Source organism: Cricetulus griseus, chromosome 6 (assembly GCF_003668045.3).
Source record: "Cricetulus griseus strain 17A/GY chromosome 6, alternate assembly CriGri-PICRH-1.0, whole genome shotgun sequence".
Lineage (NCBI taxonomy): Eukaryota > Metazoa > Chordata > Mammalia > Rodentia > Cricetidae > Cricetulus > Cricetulus griseus.
Window position 1 is genome coordinate 13,658,769 of NC_048599.1, and position 20,514 is coordinate 13,679,282.

General features: G+C 48.7%; 1 protein-coding gene across 3 annotated transcripts in view; it reads right to left on the minus strand.

Moving 5' to 3' along the window:
* The window catches only part of Eya2 (EYA transcriptional coactivator and phosphatase 2), a 100,978-nt gene that overhangs the window by 14,858 nt on the left and 65,606 nt on the right, over positions 1-20,514 (minus strand). The gene's annotated exons all lie outside the window — the stretch shown is intronic.

The following is a 20,514-nucleotide window of genomic DNA, read 5'->3' on the forward strand; positions in this document are numbered from 1 at the left end:
CAGGAGGGAGAGAAGAGTCGGATATGAGAAATGACACCACTCCGAAGTGCCGGCTACCAGCAGTAACGGCAGGGAGGACAGAGGCAAGTTTGTCCGAGCATAAGTTGCAAACCACAGCCAGTGCGCTCATCCCCCCACCCCACTATGTGTAACAGGGCTGGCTGTAGTAATGCTTCCTCTCCACTGTCAATTTGACTGGACATAGAATCATCATGGAAATACACCTCTGGGTGCGCCTAAGACAATGTGTCTAGAAAGGATTGCAAGTTGGAAAGACGAAGTTGGGTGTGCACAGCACCATTGCTCAGACTGGGGTGCCAGACCAAAGAAAAAGGAAAAAAGAGAAATCTCTGCTTCGTGATGGGGGTGGGGTGGGTGTCAAGGGGGAGGGGCGTCCCCCAGTGTGACCAACTGGCTCAGGCACCTTCTGCTCTTCCTCTCCTAAGAGACCATGGAACAAATAGACCCTAAACCCTTCCTTCCTTAGGTTGCTTTTGTCAGGGATTATTTTTCCCCTCCAAGACAAGGTTTCTCCGTGTAGCCCTGGCTGTCCTGGAACTCACAGAGATCCGTCTGTCTCTGCTTCTCGAGGACTGGGATTAAAGGCGTGCGCCACCACTGCCTGGCTTTTCGTCAGTGATTTTGTGGCATGAAAGAGGAAAGTAACTAACATAAGGCTCTGCCCCGAGTCACCGCTCCCAGATGAGGGGTGGACATTCCGGTGGACACTGAGCACGGCCAGGACAGTTTTATCTGGCTTATGATGTAAGTATGTTTTTTACATTTTGTTTTAAGCAATGATGTTTGACTTGATTCTGAACTGTCCCCACAGGTTCATCTGGTGAACGCTTCCCTCCCTTTGTCCTCCCTCCGTCTCTCCCCCTCATGATGTGAACAGCTTTCCCCTCAAACCACTGCTTCCATGACGTTATGTCCAATGGTGTGGGACCAAGCAACCATGGGCCGAACTCTCTGTAACGTGTGAACAAAGTAAATCTTTTCTTTTTGAAGTTGTCTTATGAGGTGCTTGGGGCAGAGCTACATAAAAGCTAACAGTGTTTTCAGTCCATGAAGACAGAGGAGACTTGCCCCTGTATAGCAACTGTGTGTCCCAAAAGCCCCGTCTGGGCCTTTAGAAAATGCATCTGCCAGGCCCCAAGGACTTGGGTGTTTCACGTAGCAGAAGTTCAGTCTGGAGTTTTAAGAACCCCTGCAGTCTCCTACACTTGCTCTCTCTGTTCACAGCTCTTGTCAGGCCCCAGACAAACTGATGTCTGGGTTCCAAGATAAAGATAACATAGGTCACACTTGCAGGTGACGATGGATTTCAAGTGTGTTCTGGCTAGTTAGTTTTTATTGTCAACTAGGCACAACCTAGAGTCACCTGGAGAGAGGGAACCTCAGTTGAGGAATTGTCTCAGTTGGATTGGCTTTTGGCCATATCTGGGAGAGACTGTTTTGATTGATGACTGGCACGTGGAGGCCCCGCCCACTGTGGGAGGCACCATCCTTAGGCAAGTGGGTCCCAGCTGGCTGTGTGAGAAGCTAGCTAGGCATGAGCCAGTGATCCAGTGAGCAGTATTCTGTCACCATTCCTGCCTCCAGGTTCCGGCCCTGATTTCCTTCAGAGAGTGACTGTAATCTGGAAGCATAAGCCAAACTGTGTTTGTCATGGAATTTATCACAGCAACAGAAACCAGATTAGAACAAACCGTAAATGACAAGTGGACCGGGGGGGCTGGGGATGTGGCTCAGAAGTGAAGGACTTGCCACACAACCATGAGGACCTGAGTTTGAGCCTCGGAATGGAGATAAAAAGCCCAGTGTGGTGTGCAGACCTCTAATCCTAGTGTTGGGAGACAGAGGCAGGTGGGTGTCTGTGGCCAGCCACCCTAATCGCTGAGCTCTAGGCCAGTGAGAGACCCTGCCTCAAACCAAGGTGAATAGTGCGTGAGTAATAGTAGCATGGGTTGTGCTGAGGGCTCCATGTACACATATACCTATGTTCATGAGTACCAGCACACACATATACATGTACACAATGCATCCATGAAGAATTCCTGTTATAAAATAAATTATTCCCAAAACAAACCCCTTTTGACATAAAGAAAACAAAATAAAAAATAATGAAACAAAATAACAAAAAAAGGAAAGAACAAATGACGGAAGTGCAGCTGCTTTTCTTGGCTTCACACACACACACACACACACACACACATGTACACACACATACATAGATACACATACATACATATATACACACATGCATACACATACACACACACACACACACACGTACACACACATACATAGATACACATACATATACACACATACATACATACACACATACATACACACACATGCATACACATACACACATACACACACATACACACACATACACACACACACACACACACATACACACACATACACACACATACACATACATACACACACACATACACAGGCACGCACATACATACACATGTACACATACATAGATACACACACATACATACACACATACATACATACACACATGCATACACATACACACACATACACACACATACACACACATACACACACACACACACACATACACACACACACACACACACACACACACACACACACACACACACACACGAGGAACCAGGCCAGGATGGTGGCCTTTGGCCAAACACCTCACCAGTTCTTCGGAGCTCCCATTCAGGGTCTTGGCCAGGAGGTGGCAGACAGGGACTCTGTAACTGGAGAGGGCACCTAAGAAGAAACCTCTTGGAGCATGGAGGAAGTCAGTGTGACCCAGGGAAGGTTGTGGTTAGCTCTGTGCCCCTGCCTGTCTCCTGTGAAAGGCATGACTGCTGTGCACCTGACTGTGAGGGTGGCCCTCTCACGAAAGAGGGGAGAGGAGAGATGCTATGTAGGCCCCAAAGAACTTATCAGACAAAACAATTACTTTTGGGGGGAGGCATGTATATAGTTATCAGAAGGCAAATGGAAGAATGACCCTGAAATCATGACTGGCTGATAAGCTCACAAAGGTGAGAGATGGAACCTTCTTTCTGTTTTTGACAGGGCCTCAGATAGCCCAGGCTGGCTCAAGCTTACTATGTAGCCAAGGTTGGTCCTCCTCTTCCACCTCCCATGTGCTAGGATTACAGGCATGTGCTGCCTTGGTTGGCCTTTTGTAATGTATTTATTCTTTTGGGAACCCAGGGCCTTTGTACATGCCAGGTATGGGCTATGGCCCTAGCCTGAGAGCCAATTCTCTCTCTCTCTCTCTCTCTCTCTCTCTCTCTCTCTCTCTCTCTCTCTCTCTCCTCTCTCAGTTTTCTAAAACAGGGCTTCCCTATGTAGCTTTGGAGCCTGTCCTGCAACTAGCTATTATAGAATTATAGACCAGGCTGGTCTCAAACTCAGAGATCTGCCTGCCTCTGCCTTCCGAGTGCTGGGATTAAAGGTGTGCACCACCGCTACCTGGCCCACTTTGCCTTTTTAACCCAGGAGAAAAATTCTTACTCACTGCTGTGTTTGAATGTGAGAAGCCACCACAGGCTCTAGTGTTTGGACATTTGGTACCCAGTTGGTGGTACTGTTTTAGAAGGTTGTAGAACACAATTGGGTCACTGGGGTGGGTGGGTCCTAAGGTTTGATAGACAGGCCTCACTTCCTGTCTGCTATTTGCCTCCTGATTGAGGATGCCATATGGCCACCCATCCACCTCAGGCTCCTGCTTCCACAGCTTCCCGGCCACGACGGGCTGTGTTCCCCTTAAACTGTGAGCCAAAGAGCCCCCTCCCTTCCTTAAGATGCTTTTCTATCAGGCATTTGGTCACAGGCAGGACAAAGGCCACCAATACACTCATGAACAAGGGGATCGCCCGAGAGATGTTCTGTACAGAACTGATGGTGAGTTGCAAACGACTGGAGCTAACAGCCTCCAGCTGAAGAAGACAAAAAGAGCAAGATGCAAAACCAAACCTCAGCAGAAAGAAGTCTGCCAGGCTGCCTGTGTTAATACGAATACTTAAAATATGTCGAGGGTTCAGAAGACGGCTCAGTCAGTAAGTCCCGGTCATACAAGCATGAGGACCTGAGTTTGGATCCCTAGCATCCATGTAAGGGCTAGGCATGGTGGCTCATCTGTAACCCCAGTGCTGGAGGTGGCTTTCTGGAGCTCAGTGGCCAACAGCATACATGTGTATTCACACATAATAACGTGTATGTATTATATATAGAACCATATATATGTACATACCCCCCCACACAGACATACCTGCACACACTTAACATTTTTTTAAAGATGGATAAGGTAAGACAAAGCCAGAATTCAGTTGCTAGAGCTTCTCATGCACCTTCTGCCGCCTGCTGGGTGATTCCTAAACACCCTCCATGACACACTAGCCTGCTCTGCTGGCTTCGATCCCACAAACAGCAGTGTGACTCAGTCAAGTGCTTGGTGGCTTTCTCACCATACTTTCGGATCCACACCGAGCCTTCTATCAGCTGATGGTGACCGAGCGTTAAACAGTCCAGGTAAGGAGTGTGAACACCTTACCCAGTGTCTCAGTGCAGCTCTTATCCCACGGGCTCCTGTCTACTTCCTCACACCCCTCGTCAAAACTCTCGGAAAGAGCACCTGATGGCCCATAGTGCAGCCCGAGACGCCAGGCACATGAGAGGCACTTCCCAAACCATCACATACTCTTTGGATTAAAGCAGAAGTCCAGTGGTTAACTTGCTAAACAAGCAACATCAGACACGGATGCCTTGAAAAACAAAGAGCAATTAAAACCAGAATGGGAGAATGGAGGAGTTCAGTGTGGAGCAGGCCCCTGGAAGGCTGTGCTGGGGCAGGGTGGGGAGGATGGAATGCCATTCTTGTTGGCCTAGTGTGTTTGCGGGTGGCTGTTACCCTGAGAAGGCATAAACCTGGTCCAGACTTCGGCAGATTTTTCCAGTGAGCCCTAACATTCTGTGGGTTTCTGGAATTGACTTTGATGTCATTGTGGTGGTCTGGGCATGCCTTGGGTTAGGGGGCTGGAGAGCAGTGGTGGGAGCACCCGTGAGACTGAGACAGTACTCCGATCCCCACAAAGCATGGGGACTGCCTTCCTGATGAAATCCTTTTAGTTAGAGGACGGTGTTCCAGCCACTAGCCTGGTGGTTGTTAGGCTATCTTGTGATGCCTAGTTGTATTTCTTGGGTGGAAGAGAGAGAGAGTAAAACTGTAAAAAAGGAAAGTCTTTCTTAAAACAAAATCAGGATGATATGAAACCAGCTAAGAAAGAAGAGTCGCTTGGAGAGGCTTTGGACTGTGAATGCTGAGTTCCTCAGTGTGAGCTGAGGCAGTTGGTTCCCGGGGCAGCTTTGGACTGTGAATGCTGAGTTACTCAGTGTGAGCTGAGGCAGTTGGTTCCCGGGGCAAGAGTACCTTATGCCTTTCCAGAGATTTGGTTCCCAGCACCCATGCCAGGTGGCTCACAATCACCAGTAGCTGTGGCTTCAGGAGATTTGATGCTTTCTTCTGTCCTCCAAGGGCTCCTGCATGTGTGTGGCATACACACATACACCAGACATACACCACACACCTGGGGGAGGCTGATCTGGCAGAACGTAGCACAGAATGGCAGCCATCTGCCTGGTCACCCATAGCAGGCTCGTTACGGTATGTGGGGACCACTGTGACGCATCTCAGGCACCAGAACTCACTAGATCCACCTGCCTCTGCCTTCTGAGTGCTAGGATTAAAGAAATGTACCACCATGCCCAGTTTTAGCTCAGTTTTAATTGGATTAATTATCTTTTTATTGTTGGTATCTAAGAGTTCTTTATATATCCTATATACAGTATCTCTGGTAACAAAAGCAAGTAAAATTTCTTTTCCAGCTTATAATGCTGTTTGTTGAACTGTGGTCACTTGAAATGAATGGTAATGAAAAGGTGTTTATTTGTGTATGTGTGTGTGATTGCACATGTGTCAAGTGTGCACATGGCCGTCAGAGGGTAGCTTTTGGGAATCAGCTCTCTCCTTTCATTATGTAGGTTCCAGGGATAGAACTCAGGTCACTGGGCTTGGCAACAAGCTCTTTTACCTGCTGAGCCATCTCACCCCCCTTTATTTCTGGTAATGGACTCATGCTAGGTAAGTGTTTGACTACTGGCTGAGCCATGTCTCCATTCCTAAAAAGATTCTGGCTCTGCCATCTGATCCCATGTTTTGTGAAGATGGGTATTTCGAGCCCACTGTGCCCTCTGGGCAAGCCCACAAGCTTCTACACATCTGAGGATCAAACTTTACCTGGTTTGTTTTCCAGTGATGACCCTCATTGCACTCAGCTGGAGGTGGCTTTGGTCATGCATCAAAGGTCTAGATTATGCAATGATTGTGGAGTTAACAGTCTTTCTTTGATACAACATCACCTGTTAGCTAGGCATGGTGGCACACACCTTTAATCCCCAGGCGGAGGCAGGTGGGTATCTATGAGTTCAAGGCCAGCCTGGACTACAGAGTGAGTTCTAGGACAGCCAAGGCTGTTACACAGAGAAACCCTGTCTTGAAAATCAAAACTAAAACTAACCAAACAAAAATCACCTGTTGGGCATGTGGCCTCTTTCAAACAATAGACTATCTCCATCACTGACAAAGGTGTCCTTGGCAGTGACCATAGACAATGATCTCTGGGAGTCAAATGATGGGCACACCAACTCTGGAGCCAAGGAGCCCAAGAAGGACTTGGGCTCAGGTTCTGGCCTACCATTTTCCAAGGACATCAGAAGTGACAGTCCCCCTCTGTGGGCCCCAGTTTCTGAATCTGAGCCATCTCTCCAGCCCCTCCTAACTTTTAATAGCATTTATCATGATTTGAAATGACCTTAAGTATTTTAAGTATTACCCCCCACACACACCTGTAGGATCTCACCACCCCCACACACCCTTAGGAAGCGAACGTCACCAGAGCTGGTGTCTAATCCCTCATGCGTGGATCAGCAGTTGCTCCAGCAAGCTTTTCTGAGATATGACCATGTGTGGCCCTGTGTTCACAGCTTATTTCCTCTAGACAAATGAGACTCTAAGGTCACACACATAACAAGTGGAAAGAGCAGGTATTTGAACCCAGGACCATCCAAATACAAAAGAAAACTAAAATTGTAACCACTTCACTCCCTGAATGTGTCTTTGCAGAGACAATGACATAAAACAAAACACTTTACTTTTACTGCAATGAAGACAACGGTCATGTTTTGTCTGATAAATGTCTATTTTAAAACAGCGGTTGTCTACTTTTTAAGATTTAAGTGGGGGCCAACCAAATGGCTTCATAGGTAAAGGCCCTTGCTGTGTTAGCCTGGCTACCTGAATTTGATTCTTGGGACCCAAGCAAGGCTAATAGGAGAGAACCAACTCTATAGAGTTGTTCTCTGACTACACACACACACACACACACACACACACACACACACACACACACACACGACGAGAGAGAGAGAGAGAGAGAGAGAGAGAGAGAGAGAGAGAGAGAGAGAGCGCATTCGGCTCTTTAGATGTGTTTCAGAAAGATTGCAGATGAAGGGTTAGCAACTTCAATGGGCCGGTTAATTTTTCTTCTTGTGCTTCTGGATACAAGGCCTCTGCATGCACCAGGCAAGTGCTCTACCACTGAGCCTTCCCAGGCCACAAGCGGCCATATCAACACCGATGTTGATTGTTTGCAAGGTGCCCAGAGAGTACAGTCTGAGTATTCTAGTAATACAACCAGGGTTTTCCCCCTTAGTTTCTCTCTCTCTCTCTCTCTCTCTCTCTCTCTCTCTCTCTCTCTCTCTCTCTCTGTGTGTGTGTGTGTGTGTGTGTGTGTGTGTGTGTGTGTGATATGCATGTGTGGTGTGTGTGTGTGAATGTATGGTATATATGGTGTGTTTATATGTGTGTTTGTGAGTGTATATGTGTGATATATGCATGTGTGTGTGGTATGTGCGTTGTATGCACACGTGCCTGTGTGCTCAGGTGTGCAGGTATGGGGGGCAGAAGTTGACTCGGGGCATCTTCCTCTATTACTTTCCATCTTATTTTTGAAACATAGTCTCTCACTGAACATGGAGCTCACTGCTTCAGTTAAGGTGGCGGACAGTGAGCCTTGGGGATCCACCTGTCTCTATTGCCTGCCCCCTGGCCCAGCCATAGGGTTACAGATGTGTGCTGCCACGCTTGGCTTTACATGGGTGCCAAGGTCCTCATGCTCGCATAGTGTGCACACTCCTCACTGAGCCATCTCTCCAGCCTCCAGCTCAGTGTTAATAGTATTTCCAGAGGGGGCCTTCCTGGGTATCCATGGCTCTAATCTCCACTCCCTAATGCCAATAGCAGCTTCCCCCCTTCCCCCCAGTGATGACAGCCACAGCCTTCTTCAGACTTGGCCCAACAGGCCCCAGGAGCCAAGTCACTCCGGCTGAGCAGCCCCACTCTAAAGGACGAGAAAAAGTGTGGTTCTCGGCTCACAGCATCAGCAACCAAGTTTGCAATTATAGAGTGGAAAACACTGAAACGAAACCAGCTCTCTAACTCAGGCTCAAACTGGATTACATTTAAAACCACAAACTAACCCAGCTCTGGGGCTGGGACTCAGCTGGAGGAGCGCTTGCTTAGCTTGCCCAAAGCCTGGAGTTCGATCCCCAGCACCAAATAAAACTACAGTGTGGTACATGCCTGCAATCCCAGCACTCGGGAGGTGGGGTGCTCAGTTAAAGCTCATCGTTGACTATTTAGTGAGTTCCAAGCCAGCCTGGAATACATAAGTCCCTCCCCCACCCCCCCAATATGGAAATCTCCCAATCACCGAGGCAGGAGGAGCCTCTTTTATGTCTCAAGGAGGACATGTCACACAGCAGCCAGAAGCACCTCACTAAGAACCCTGGGTGCACATTGGCACTCTGTATTTTCCACAGCTAACTTGGGGCAGCTCCCTTAACTTTGTGACCCGAATCCTGACTTGAGTAGCTACAGACCCACTTCCCAGAGGGTCAACAACAGTCTGGTCACAAGGAAAGCACTCTGCTTTAGGGGGTGGCCAGGCTCTCATCTCTGGGTCTCTCTGGCCACACCTATAGTGTGAACTTGATTCTTCCTTCTTGAGATGCCACCTGGGCAAAGGATTCGGGGCAGAGGAAGGGTGCTGGCTTGGCACTGTGCCACCCCAGGTCCTTTCCTTTCCTGTCAGGACCCAGACTGCCCTGGAGCCAGGCTTGTGTCCCTGAGTGGTGCTGTCTGGGCTTGCCCGTGTTCCCTACACAGGGTGGGTGTTGCGTCAACTCTGAAGCTGGCTCACAGCCTGCTACCTGCCGTCACCTCGATGCTTCTTGTGTGTCAATTACCCTGACACCCCAACTTCAAGATGATATATTTCTGGTATGAAGACCCCTCTCTTAAAAAAAAAATCCCACCTGCACACACAAAACCGATTGAAGCCATCACACTATCCAAACCAACCGGGCCTTTAAATATCCCTGCCAAGTAGCTGTTTATAAGCCGAACAAATAATTACTCTGCCATGAGGAAGAAAAGTACTAATTAAAGCTATTCATTAAAGTGGCTCGCCTATTCTGTGGGGTTTATCTCTCTGAGTGTCAGCCAGAGGTTAGGGGCGGATTAGCACACAGTGGAAGGCTCTGCCAGTTAAACCTCCTCCTTGCGGTTAGCCTTTAATAATAAAGTTGTCATTAAAAGCAGGAATTTAATGGTTTTAATTGGGTTTAATTACTTGGAAACTCCTGGAAAACAGATCAGCTTGTTAGAGAAAGAAAAAGAAAAAAGAAAAAACTTTTTTTTTTTTTTTGAGAAAGACAAGAAAATGATGGTCATGAAAAAAAAAACCAAAAACCAAAAACCAAAAAAAAACCCAACAGGTTAATTCTTGTGTTTGAACAGTAAAGAAAAACAAATCCAAATAAAAAATAATCATCAAACTTGCTTCCTTGGCAGTTCCAGAGAACAGGACAGTGAGAAAAATCTGAAAAGTTCAACAAATGGATCTATCTGTATGAACAAGAGCTTCACCCAAGACCTTGGGATAAATTCTGTCATGGCGATAGCAAGAGCCAACTGAGGACTCACGATGGAATCAGGGTCAAGGAAAGAGAACAAAGACGTCTCAGCCGTCTCAGCTCTCAGGGTGTCATGTAGCCCCACAGCACACGGGTTCTTTTTATTATTTTTTTAAAAATCATTTTCCTTTAAAGAATGCAATGCTGTTTAGCTGCAGCATTTTTCACTCTTATCTGAGGCCAGAAATACAAAACCAGAAACACAGTGGAGGCAGCAGCCTCCATCTTGTTTGCCCTGGACCCAGCGGCTGCTTGTATTGCAAGAGGAAAACTCTGAATGCCTGGGGGAAGCGATCTCCCTGATGTGAGCTGGAGCAGGGTGGTCCAGCATGGAGAGGCAGGGATGGCACTGGAGCCCGGTGCCTACAAAGCTGCTTTGAACAAGGGGGTGCCAGACGGTACCTAGTAGCTGCTTGATGCTCTACTTGTGTCCCTAACAGCACACGTGGGTTCTCTCTTTGCTCATTACAGGTAGCCATCCCTCAGCATCCCGCCCATGAACACAGCACTGGACACAGCCAGGAGCATGCTTTTTATTAATTAATCCATTAATTACTTAATTAATTTTGGTTGTCTTGAGAAAGGGTTTCTCTGTGTAATAGCTCTGGCTGTCCTGGAACTCAGAGATCCGCCTGTCTCTGCCTCCTGAGTGCTGGGATTAAAAGCTTGTGCTTTTTATTTTTGTGAGACAAGAGTTTGCTATGTATCCCAGACTGACCTCCAACCTGGAGGGAAACCTCCTGCCCCAGTATCCCTGGTATTAGGACTACAGGCAGAACCAGTACTCCCGGTTCCAGCAGCCTGCTTCTAAAGATTCACTTCCTTTTCTGACCACCAATAAAGTTTTATTGAAACACAACCTCATTCACAGTTTGTGTGCCGTCTATGGCTATTGTCCCATTACAGCCAACACGCTGAGCACTTTTACAGCCTATTTGATTCTTAAGATTCGTTTTTTTTTTTTTTTTTTTTTTTTTTCTTTTTTTCTTTTTTTGGATACAAGGTCTGGCTGGCCTTGAACCCTAACCGCCCCTGCTTTAGCCTCCTGAGTGCTGGGACTACAGGTGTTCACTACCACACGTGGTTTAAGACTCAAGTCTGTTAAGACACTGCATTCATTTATTTTGTAAGATCTGCCTACCACAGAGTTGACCCCTTGTAAATACCCCTGACATGTTAATGTACACATTCCAACCTTGACCCCAGGAGGTAAGTGCTGCCAATATCACCACTGTATTCCACAGGTGGAAACTGAGGCACAGAGAAGCCAAGCAACTTGTGAGATACAAGGGAATGAGGCTGGCTTTGAACTTGAGCCATCTGGTTCCAGAGCCTTCACTCTAGACCACAAGAGGGTGAACTTTTTCTATACAAAGCAGGTAGCCTAGGCGCCATGTTCTGTGTGGTCTCAACCATAATTCCTCAACCTTCCTGCTGCAGCACGAGAGCAACCACGGATAATGTGTAAGTGCGAGAGAGCGCTGTGCACCAACAGAGCGTCACTTACAAAGACAGTGAGTGGGCCACACTCGGGACACAGAGTGGAAAAGGCCGGCAGCATAAGCGCCTGACCTTGGAGTCAGGGCTGGGAGCTGTGGTGAGCTGGAGAAACCCTGCACTCATGAAATGCCTTTGCTTTGCACGGTAGCCCCGGAATCTGGAGTTTTCTCAGACCTGACACTGTTCTCGTTGGTGGAATGCGTGTGCGGATTATGCAGATGAATGGCTATGGCGGACTACGGAGTTCCCACAGATCCACTGAGCACACACACCCTCAAGTACCCAGCGCTTCTCCACAGAGGCTCTTCAGAGTCTCCTGTCTTGAGCCATCTCTATGTAGCTGAGGATGACCTTGAACATCTGTTTGGTTTTAAACATTTATTAAGTGTGTGTGTGTGTGTGTGTGTGTGTGTGTGTGTATGTGTGTGTAAGTGTGTATAAGTGTGTGTGTGTAAGTGTGAGTGTGTGTAAGTGTGAGTGTGTGTGTAAGTGTGTGTGTATGTGTGTGTGTAGGTGTGTGTAAGTGTGTGTGTGAGTGTGTGTGTGTGTGTGTGTGTGTGTGTGTGTGTGTGTGAATACATGTGGCACAATTTGCATGTGGAGGTCAGAAGACAACTTTCTGTAGTCAGCTCTCCACCTTGTGGATCCCTGAGGTCAAACTCAAGTCATTAGGCTTGGTGGCAAGAGCCTTCACTGGCTGCCATCTCTCCATGGCCCTGCCTTGAATTCCTGATCTTTCTGACTCTACCACCCGGGTGTTGGGATTACAGGTGTGTTCCACTGTGTCTCCTTCGTTTCTCATGTCCACCATTTCTCTGTTCTTTTCTTCTCTCCCCTCCTCATTTTTTTTTGAGACATTTTACCAGTTTATTATAGGCCCGGCAGAGAAGAGAGACTAAGAGAGAAGAGAAACAGGGTTAATGGCTGACCGCCATGGCCGGTCGCCAGAGAGAGAGAGAGAGAGAGAGAGAGAGAGAGAGAGAGGGTGGGAGAAGAGAAGAGCACAGAAGAGAGTAGAGAGTTCCCTTCCTCATTTTAAAGCATACAACCTGGGGCTGTGTGTGTATGTATTGTGTATATGTGTTTGTATGCGTGTGTATGTATGTGTGTATGTATGCATACATGTGTGTATATGTGTGTGAATGTGTGTGTATGTATGTGTACATGTGTGTATATGTGTGTGTTTGTGTGTGTATGTATGTGTATGTAGCTCAGCTGTAGAACTTTTGTTGAGCATACACAGACCCTGGATTCCATCCTTAGCAAAATCCCAAAGAAACGCTTTTGAGATGGAGTATCATGTAGCCAGGCTGCCCTTCTTCTTGATCCTTCTGCTTCCAGTCCCCACCTCTTCACCAAGTGCAGGCATTGCAAGTGTGCTCTGCTGTGTCTGGCATAATTTTGAAAAATTAATTGATTTATTTTAAGAATACGAGTGCTTTGCCTGCATGTAAGTCTATGTACCACATGTTTGCCTAATATCCAAGGAAATCAGATGAGGGTGTCAGATATCCTGAAAATGGAGTTCCATGAACTACCATGTGGGTGCTGGGAATTGAACCAGGTTCTCTGCAAGAGCAATCAGTGCTCTTACCCAATGAGTCAACTCTCCAGTCCCCAGACTTTTTTTTTTTTTAGCATGTAATTCAAGGGCAGCTACCATCTTCATCTACTTCCCAAGTGTTTTCTTCAAGGGAAAAACCGACCCCTGCATCCCCACAGAACATTGGTTATCTAGTGCCCTGTACCCAGGTTACCACCAGTTCACCTCCTAGCTCCTTGGACACGCCCATCTGGAACTGTAAGCTCTACTCCACCTCTAGCTCTCTTCTTCCACTTTTTTTTTTTTTTTAGCTTTCTTTCACGTTGTCTCATGTAACACTGCTTCATCCCTCTTTATGACCAAATGATATTCCACCACTTGGCTGTCCTGTTTGGGAACCTGCTAGTGTCCCCAGAGGGATCCTTTAGCTATATGTTCTTACTTAGAATAAGGTCCTAGGGGGAGTTTTCCCCCTGAACTCTGCCTCCTGCCATTAAAGGGGCCCCAAGGTCCGTCAGCTCAGAGGGAATATGGGAGGCTGGCACGGGGAGGGACAGGTCCCATTGCAGTGTCAATCAACCCCAACAACAACAATGCTGATGCCCACCTGCCATTCATCCAACCACACTTCAGCACCAGAGGCTCCAGGAATCCCAGCAACCTTTGGACACGCTCAAAATCCCTATTGTTGGAGACTAAATGCCATGACGCACAGGTGGGCGCTGGCGGGGTGGGGGTGTCAGGAGCACCCTCTCAAGTTGAAAAGGAAAAGCCCTGCATTGTTTCGGTTTCCAGGGCACCTGAGCCTTTCTCTCCTCTGCCATTGAGAGCACAGCCCCTGTATTTAGAGAACAAAAAAAGTTCTCTTGCCCCAACCCAAATGAGTTCTCTTAGGTTTTCAGAGGTGAGTGAAACTTTCTCCTCCTCTCAGGTCCCCTCCAGCAGATGGGCAGGGAGCGGGGGACAGGGCTGGCAAAGGGAGCAGGCAGCCTTTACTAAGTCTTTAACTGGTTCCCAAGCCCCTCAACCCAAGCTGGGGGATTCCACAAGGAGACAGCTTCTCTAAGCCCTGGTGTCTTCAAAGAAAGACTGTAATGAACGCTCTCCAGATAACCCCTAGCCGTCACCAAAACCTCTACTTTCTGTTGAATGGGACCCTTTAATGCCAAGAAGAGGCATAAGCACAGGCCCTCGGCATTTAGGCTCCTGCTTGGGGGTTAGCTATTAGAAGGGATTAAGATGACAAAGGGCACCGCCCCCTGCCGGAGGCCCAGTGACTGTCATTCACCTGCGTGACATCTTTCAAACTGGCTCCCTCCTGGTCCACCCCCAGCAAAACAGCAGATGCCTGTGTTTCTTGCCTTACAGGATGGGTGAAGTGACCAGGGAAACTACCTCGTACCACAAACAAAATAATCGTGGGCTGGAAGTACCTATCCAAGTTGTTTGGTCCCAAGAACCAAACAGCTCTAACTGCCAGAGTCTGGAGGTGGAGAAAAGACTCCGATGGGAGCTCAACCCCAGTGGGGGAACAAAATCCCCCACTTCCTCAGCAAATCCTTTCTAAATTGTATTCATCTTGACTTAATCCACCTCTGCCGAGCGAATTAGGCAGTATTTATTTTGAGAATCCACTTTATAGAGTTCTAAGGACTGTGTGTTGCCGGCCGGGGCTCCCTCAGCCTGTCAGGCCTCAGGCTGTCGCCGGCCCAGAGCCCAGCACAATGTAAATAAACACAGCTGAACTCCAGAGGAACGCGAAGGTTTTCTCATTAAAGAAATAAAATAAACAGCGGTCCTTAAGCACTTTGGCTGGTGTTTGTTAGAGAATGGAAAGATCTAGATGCCTGAGAGGCAGCTGTGAACAGAGAGCTGTGTCTGGGGGGGGAGGGGTTAGGGATTCAATCCAAGGGCCTTGGGAGGAACGAATTGTCTGCCGGTCCCTTCTCACTGAACTTTAGCAATGTCCAAGTAGTAACAGGATCATTTTTATTTTTAAAATTTCTAGTGTGTGCGTGGTGTATGTGTGTATATTTACATATGTGTGTGTGTGTGCGCACTCGTGCACGAGGCATGGTGTGTATATGTGTGTGTATGTATGTATGTGTGTACAAGTATATGTGTGTATGGTATATGTGTGTGTGCTCATATGGATATATTCATATATGCATGTGGAGTATGTATATTTCTGTGTGTGTGTGTGTGTGTGTCCACCTCCCCAGTGCTGGGATTACAAGTGTGTCATTGTGGGTTTTGGGGATTGAACTTGATACCTCATGCTTGCAAAGCACACTTTGTATTGACAGCTGTCTCCACAGCCCTCACTACGCTTCTCCTCTCCCTCTACCTCCTAAAGTGAACAGCATTCCCTCCCTCCCTCCCTTTTTATGACTGGGTTTCTCTGCGTAACAGCTCTGGCTGTCCTGGGACTCCCTTTGTACACCAGGCTGGCCCCAAACTAAGCGATCCTCCTGCCTCTGCCCCTGCTGGGATTAAAGCTATGTGCCACCACCGCCAGGCTCATGAACAGTCTCTTTCAGCTGGACTGCAGCACCCACTTCTGGAGGCTCTCCCCAGTTCCAACTATGCCTCCCTGGGGAGCAGCCAGGGCCTCAGAAAGAGAATGTGGCCAGCTTTTCCCCTGTCACAGCAGAAGCTGGTCCCATGGCTACTGGCCCTAACTCCTGCCCTGCCACAGCCTCACTGGCCTCTGCTGTTTTTCACAATTACCCAGGAGACTTCCTGCCACAGGACCTTGGCACATGTCAGGCCCCTGTCTTTCTACCGGGCATCCATTTCTCCACCTGCTTTTAGGTTTATGCTCAAATACAGCTTCCCTGTAAGGCTGCCTTTCCCAAAATAGGATTTGAGCCCCTGAACCTGTGGTAATTCCTGCTCTCCACTACCTCTTTATGCTCTCTCTCTCTCTCTCTCTCTCTCTCTCTCTCTCTCTCCCTCCCTCCCCCCCTCTCTCCCCCATACTCTTCTTTCTGATATAGGCTCTGTCTATGTAGCCCAGGCTGGCTTCAAATTGGTGATCCTCCTGCCTCAGCCTCCTAACACTGGGACCACAGATGAGCACTACCATGGCTTTTCTCTGTATTTCTGGTTTAATCTCATTTATTGTCTTCTTTCTCCTCCTCAAGGACATATGTTTTTCCTGGCCTTGGCTCCTTGCTGTATCCCCAGTGCTTGGGACATGGCTCTGGCCCAGGAGAGGCTGGGCCCTTGCAGAGCTGAGCTGTAGATGTTGGCTGGGCTCCTGGGCGGCACACTCCTGGGCGGCACACTTGGGGCATCATGGGGCAGTCTTAGGTATACTGCAACAATGTCAGCTGCCTCTCTGTTTGACCCACAGGCCCTGCTGCTCCCTCCCTCAATGACATGACAGAATGTGAGTGACCCTGTGAGCCCCCTCTGCTCCTTTCTTCCAGCTGTCCCCACACAAATGAGCAGATTGGAAGTTTGGGGATAAAGGACCATTCACCAGCACTGGTTCCTGGCCTGGTTTCCCAAAGCTCAAACCCACCGAGGAGGAGGGAGATGAGGACCCCTGACCTCCCTCTCTACTCCACTAGCACTGAAGTCCCTGTGAGGCCCTCACCCGTTGGCGCATGTAGGAGCTAAGCCCACCGGAGGGACAGTCTGACTGGTGTGAGTTGGCTATGACCATAGCTAGCCTCACCATCAAAGTTCCAGGGGCAGGAACAGGAAACACCCCAGTGGTACCCCGAGTGGCTGAGGACTGCAACAAGCAAGCCCTCACGGAGGTCCTTGGGGCTGAGGCTCGGGGCACCTGATCCAGTCTGGGGAAGGCTGGTGAAGATGGAGGAAAACACTCGGATGTTAAATTGTATTAAGGTAAAAGAAAACTCCACTTACTGAAGCGAGGGCAGAGAACTCTTCCTGCTCCAGACACTTTAAATGTCTCCTCGTCAACACTCATGGTCCCAGCGGACACTTGCAGCTCCCATTGCCTGCCAGGCTCTGTTTTAGTCCCAGGCTGCAGCTGGGACAGTGCTCCTGCCCAGCCCAAGGCAGAAGAAAACTGACCCCCCCCAATTCTTACTAAACATTTTTCTGTACTTTGGATCAAGTGGAAAAAGTTAATGAAATCTGCACAGTAAAAACACATCTGTGTCAGGGGCTGTGGAGGCTGGGGAAAGAGGGCTTACCACACACCCCCAGAGGACCTGCGTTCGGATCCTCAGCATCCACGCAAAACACTGGGTGTGGCCACGCATACACTTGTGGGGGGCAGAGGCAGAAGGACCACTGTGACTTTCTTGCTGCTAGCCTACCTCCCTGTCTCAAGGGAACAAGGCAGAGTGATGGAGGACATCTGACATCCTCCTCTGGCCTTGACATGCACTCCCCAACATGAACACACACGTGTACACACACACACACACACACACACACACACACACACACACACACACACACACACACGACAACCCACCAGGACTCTCTATAAAGCCTGTTCCTGCTGTTGTCACTCTGGTAAATCTGTAGAGACTTAATGGCCACTGGAGATCAGGCCAAGGAGTCAGAACTGAATGGAAGCTGTTTTCTCTGTACAATGACACTGGTTGGGACCTGAATTACAATTAGTTACCCTGATTCAAATGCTGATTTTCTTTCATTATTGAGTTTTGGTATTGATATGAATTTTTCAAATACTGTATTAAAATTTGGCTGATATTCATGTCTCAGGTTTTGGCACACAGTTTGGTTTTATGTCTGAGGCATCTAACTGAGGCAGGCAAGCATAGGGAATAGCTCAGTGAGCTAGGACTCCACTTGGCTTGGGCTGTATACACATTCATCTCCAAACAATAGAATTAGCTAGCCCTTCCTTAGGAGCACTTGGTAACTCCCCTTCGTAAATAATTTATTTTATTTGTTACTATTAGGTCTGTAAGTATATGTCACACATATGCTGCCATAGCGTCTCTATGAAGGTCAGAGGTTAACTTTGGGAGTAAACTTTCCAGTGTGGGTTCCAGGGCTTGAACTCAGATCCTCAAGCACTTTCCCCTGCTGAGCCATCTTGTGGGTTTGGTAACTCCCCTTTTGTGTATCCCCTGGACATGCATTCCAGAACATGTGTGCATATGGGAGGCAGGAGCCTGATGTGGCCTGAATGAGCTCTGGGTGCATGAACAATACGGCACACCCTATCCTTCGAGGGAAGTTTTAGGCAAACACATACTTACCGTCTTATGGCTATACTGCACCGGTGAACAACATAGTTAAAATCAGATGCATGATGGGAAGGGGCGTATGAGCAAAGACATAATCCAATCAAAGTCAATCAAAGCAGAAAACCTGTGGCTCTACATCCTTAGCAACCAGCTCCTCCTCCTAGACCCCCCCCCAGCCCCCGCAAAGGAAAGCATGGCAAAACCTGGCTGTTGAGTACTCTGGCTCAAGAGCCTGCTTGAACACATCTGATCTGCCCCGATGTGCTCTTGAAAAGTCCCCTGCCACATGTAATCAGTACCCTTTTAGGTCTTTGACTAAGGCACCAAGAACCTGGAACCGCCTGGAAGGGCGGGTGACCCCCAGTAACATAACCGTGTCATGGACTGCTGCCACAGAGTTTACATTCACGTGCTCAGGCTGTCGGGTGGGAATGAAACAGAAAATTAATAATAAGCACTAACGATGACGGGAGGCAGCAAGGCTTGTTTGCCGAGGGAACATTTGGGCAGGCTCCTGAATAAAGGACAGGAAGAACCTCGCGGAGAATTAGGGAAATGAGATTCCAGGCAGATGAGACAGCATGTGTAAAGTCCTGTGTAACCGCGTGTACCTGACAGAGGTTCCCGTGTAACCGCGTGTACCTGATGGAGGTTCCCGTGTAACCACAGTGTACCTGATGGAGGTTCCCGTGTAACCGCGTGTACCTGATGGAGGTTCCCGTGTAACCGCGTGTACCTGATGGAGGTTCCCATGTAACCGCAGTGTACCTGATGGAGGTTCCCGTGTAACCGCAGTGTACCTGATGGAGGTTCCCGTGTAACCGCGTGCACCTGATGGAGGTTCCGTGTAACCGCGTGTACCTGATGGAGGTTCCGTGTAACCGCGTGTACCTGATGGAGGTTCCGTGTAACCGCGTGTACCTGATGGAGCTTCAACTTCCCATGTCAAAACTGACTGTAAAGGTGATGTACACATCGGTGTGGTACTGCATAGAGACAGACTCACAGAGCAGTGGAGTAGAACGGACAGGCCCAAATAAACCTGTATATCAGTGGTTGTCACCCCCCTCCCCCCACACCTGAGTTTGATCCTCAGGACCCACACAGTGGAAGACAAAACCGACCCCTGCAAGTTGTCCTCTGACCCTACACATGAACACCATGGCACGCACATGCGCACACACATACTAAATAAATGTAACAAAACTTTAAAAATGAGACAGACCATGGCTCTGCTCTTCCAACTCTGGGGATAAACAGCGGTGTATACCGAGATGGCCATTTATACCAAACACACTGAATCTAGACAAGGCAGTCATCAGTCACAGCGCAAGCTGGAGTCACTGTCCCAGAGGTAAGCTCCACCCCTGTATGGAGCTCCTGGAAGGTAAGGCATGGAGGGAGCTTGGGGGGAAAGACGGCTAACACACCTCTCCTCAAATGTCATCCTGGTTCCAGGCAAAGGCACAGTCACCTCCCACCTGGGTTCTCCTAATCCCTGCAGGGAAAGCAGGGTTCAGAGAAGAGTGGGCAAGAGGCTAAGGAGGGAGCGTCACCGCTGGGGCACATCTGATTGGCCCACAAGATGTGGGAGACAGCTACTGCCGGGCTCCAGGAGTGGGGGATGGGGGTGGGAGGGGCTGAGCCCCGGGGAGGAGGCATTGGCAACCAAGTGAGAGGTGACAGCTGCTCTCAGCAGCCCCCTGATTAGGATCAGGAAGGCGGCCCAGTTTCTGTTTTAAAATGCAAACACCCTGTTTCGGATCATTCCTTAATCGGTTAGCTCTGGTCTCTGTTCCCTAAGTAAACAGGGATCCCTCCTCTGGCTGGGGCTGACAGACATGAGCCCTGCTTCTGTATACCACTCAACAGGGTGACCGTTGAGTGAACAGAGCCATGAGTGCTTGGCCTGGATGCCCTGAGGGTTTTGGTCTCCAGAGCCAGACTCATGAGTATCTGAGGGTTTCCACCCTTCCAGAAAGGGTGCTTCAGGTTCCTTTGGGGGTGGGGTGTTCAGCCCTCTTCCACTGGGTCCATTTTATTGGGGTATAAGATAGTTTGTTCTCCATTTCGTCCATACCAGGAATGGGCTCTGGGTCTAGCCTGGGCAAGCAGAAGTGCAGAGGTTGGGATGGGCATGGGAGCCAGTGTGGA